Raw genomic sequence first — 3,551 nt, 5'->3', positions numbered from 1 at the left:
TGCTCCCTAACTGCCCCACAGACCCTGAGAGAATCAGCCCAAATGCTGGCTATTAGACAGCTCCAAGGACTGTCTCCGCCACTGTTTCTCCAAGTGTGGAAAGTAAACTACCATACTGTACTGGGGGGATGTCGATGCCCCCTGGCAGAGCATTCAACAAGAAGAGAATCTCAGCTTGTGGAAGTTCTTCCTTTTTCAGTTCTTTCAATCCTGATTACTCACAGGAGGCACTTTCAGTTTAATGCCTGAATGTCTTCAACATCTCACTAAAACTTGGCTGTTCTCCCTTTTTAACAAAATGAGCTCAGGCCTTAGTTCAAGGTCTTGCCCGTTAGAACTGAGAACTATAGTTTTTATTTGTATTTCTTTTATAGTTTCTTACCTTCTATTTATGACAGGTGATATTGGTTTTCCAGTAAAGTAAGGAAATAGTTTGCTCTTTAAAGTAAATGTAAGTAAAACAGCTGAGTTACAGAATATCAAATTAAAAGATACACGTAGTACTTGGATATGGCAAATATCACTCGTTTATTATTTTAAAGGCAGGGAAACTGAAACCCAGGCAGGAGTCCCCAGAACCCAGGATGGTTAAGTGTCTCTGACATTTAGGAAGAACACAGATATCTATCTATCCTGAAAAATCATAGACTGTGTTCTGCTTCTTGAAGGTCATGGACGAGGTAAGGCTGCCTCCTAAGTTCAGGCTCCCATTAACTCCTTTTGTGGCTGGTGTTTTCACTACTTCCATTTTAGACAATAAAAGTGAGAACTTTGGAAGTTACTGATTGTTCCCTTTAAAGTCCGGGCACAAACTTGGCCATTTTCAGAGGCAAAGTGCTTCATCCCTGTAGCTAGCAGTGACTGGGAGCCAGGAGAGAAATGGGTTTAAAAATAGAAGTGGAGAGAAGTGTAAGTAGGAAGTAGAAGACACAGCAGCTTCAACATTTTTAAGGATTTGAAACTCCGGAGGGGGGCAGTTACAGCTCCTAGACTGTCCCTTTTGGACAAAGCAATATGTCCCTGACAAAGCTCTGGCCAAAGTCATCCTTTAATGCTGATGTGACTGTTACTACTTGTTACTATGACTCTGATGATTTGCCCACTAACTCTGCCTCAGCACTTGGTAGGTGCCTGGCATCTGGCTGAGACTTCCCATCTTCTCATCCATCCTCACAAGAAACCCTTAAGTTAAAATCTTGGCCTCTGGGGTTACACTGCTTGGGGCTGGAAATCTGGCCCTTTGGAACTATGTGACTTAAGGCAAATTAAATCCCTCCCTGAGCCTTAGTTTCCTCATCTCTCTAAAATAGGCATGATGATATAGCTATCTCTTAGGATCAGAATGCTTCTATAATAGAACGCTTATCAAGGGTAAATGGTACTCAATCAATAATAATGTCACTTATCGAAATTAGCACCAGTGTTACGGAAATGACGCACCAGCCAAGAAACAAGCACCACTCGGAGGGTTGGAGTACTCAGATGTATTATGCCGGCGGGCTCAGAGAGGCTTCTGCTCCGAAGCTCTGAGCACCTCCAAGACGTGCGCATGAGGTTTTATAGGGTAAAGTACAAGCTTAGGGTATTTGGCCAATAGGCATGGAACAGCTTTAGCAGCATCATTATCACAAAAGTGGAGGCAGGGAGGCAGCAAACCAACATTCCAAAGCCAGATATGTATCTTTGAAAATCCAGCTGGCTAGCAAAAAAACATGAACAGCAAATCAACACTAATTAACCTAGATTTACAAGTTAGTCCAGCAGAACTCAGATCAGTATTCCAATACTTAGATTTGTGAGTTATCCTGCCAGCCCAGCCCAGACTCTCCTTCACATTCCTAGACTTGTGAATTCTCTGGTTAGACCAGCCCGGCTTTTCCTTCACACCCGGAAGGCAAAATTTCTCTAAGTCATTCTACCTAAGGTCACGTAGCTGACCAGGTTGGCTAAACTGGTGGGATAAGTCCAGGCGTGTTCGGACCTCCGGGCCTCGAGGCCCAGAGCTGGCATGGTGTGGAAGGGGCTACTGGAGAAGGGCCTAGGCCACCTGGTGGGTGCTCCAAGCTGCCTCCGGGACCCAGCTCTGTTTTCCCGGGGCTGGGACGGCCTGAGACTCACACTGCTGTGACCTGCCAGGCGGGATACGGCCCCTTCAACCCCACGAGGTCGGCCCGCCTAGCGACAGGCGGCGACACCCGGCCCATGGCGCTCAACTAGGCTGGAAACCCATCCCAACCTTACCACAGACGCCCGCCTTTCGGGAGCCCAAACGACCACCTACCTTGAAACAGAGGCCGGAGCGCGTCTTCCGGGAGCCGTGGGGCATGCCGGGAGTGGGCCTCACAGCCAATCCCCGCGCGGGGGCGGGCAGTGGTTGCCCGGCAACGGGGCCGGTGCCCAGGCTAGGGGCGAGGCCTGTGAGGCAAAGCAAACAGGTGTGGAAGCTGGGAGAGGTAGGAGACCTGTCAATCCCGGAGGAAGCTGCTCTTCCTGTTCCCAGTTCCTTCACTCCCACCTGGACTTGAAGGAAACAGATGGTTACCAAGACAAATGATAATAAACAAGAATAAACCATGGGAACTAATAATAATAAAAAAGATACTGATTTATTGAGCATTACTGTAGGCCTGTCTCTTTACAGTGATCATTTCATTTGATCCTCATTTGATCTTTCAGGGAAAGTATGATTACAATCCCCATTTTGTAAATGAGTAACCAGGAGTTCAGACAGATTAAGCCCCTTGCCCAAAGTAACTCCGATAGAGAGTAACAGCTGGAATGTGAGCCTAGGTGGTCTTGAACACAGGTGGTCTGTGTTCTTACTGAGTCAAGTAGTGGACACCCATTTCAATTCAGCAACAGAAGTCTTTGTTCCTAGGAGGTGTCTCCTGACACAAATGCACAGACTAGAAGTTGAGATTTATGTTTTATTTGATGGACATTTCTGAGGACTCGAACCCCTTCAGCCTGGGATGAAAGCTCCCAGATCACTCTGACGGACTGCTCTGAAGAGGTAGGGGAGGAGCCAGGATATATAGGAGTTTTACAACAAGACCAGGTAGTCGGAACATTAAAGGATTACTTGTTAACTGAAGAAAACCAGACATCTCAAGTTAAAGAATTTAGTGCTTTTCTATGTATGGGAAGAAGCAAACATTTGGGCTCATTGAATTCATTCCTTTGACAAGCATCTAGCTATCTAGGGCCATTATCCTGTCCTTTATTATTCACCATTGTGAGTGGCTGCAGAGGCCAAGCTGCAGGCCTGTCTTCACTGTGGGGTGTTGGCAGCAGCTGCTGATGACTTGATGGCTTCAGCATTCTTTGTTTACTGATATGGCTTGCAGTATTTTTTGTTCACAGAGGCCTACCTGAAGGGGCCAATTCAGGTTTTATGGGACCTGAAGCTTAGACAATTTGGGGGCCCTCTTTAGGAAAAAGAAAAACAAATTGCAAATATAAAATCAGGTACCAAAAAAAAGTTGCTTAGAATGAAAAAAATCACAATAAAACACTTGCTAATTTTACAAATATGTGATCATGTGAACCCA

The 3,551-nt window shown here is 45.9% G+C and overlaps 1 long non-coding RNA gene across 1 annotated transcript; it reads right to left on the bottom strand.

The window, feature by feature from the left end:
- Positions 1-1,469: 1,469 nt before the first annotated feature.
- On the bottom strand, positions 1,470-2,387 carry LOC135321821 (uncharacterized). The gene is made up of 2 exons (XR_010381929.1): positions 2,282-2,387; positions 1,470-1,699 (listed from the first exon to the last, which is right to left on the bottom strand). It is a non-coding gene; the product is annotated as an uncharacterized LOC135321821 (long non-coding RNA).
- Between the last annotated feature and the right edge of the window lie 1,164 nt (positions 2,388-3,551).

This window comes from Camelus dromedarius, chromosome 8 (genome assembly GCF_036321535.1).
Source record: "Camelus dromedarius isolate mCamDro1 chromosome 8, mCamDro1.pat, whole genome shotgun sequence".
NCBI classification, from domain to species: Eukaryota; Metazoa; Chordata; class Mammalia; order Artiodactyla; family Camelidae; genus Camelus; species Camelus dromedarius.
Note: the sequence above shows the minus strand (reverse complement) of the source record. Positions and strands in the feature narration are given on the sequence as shown.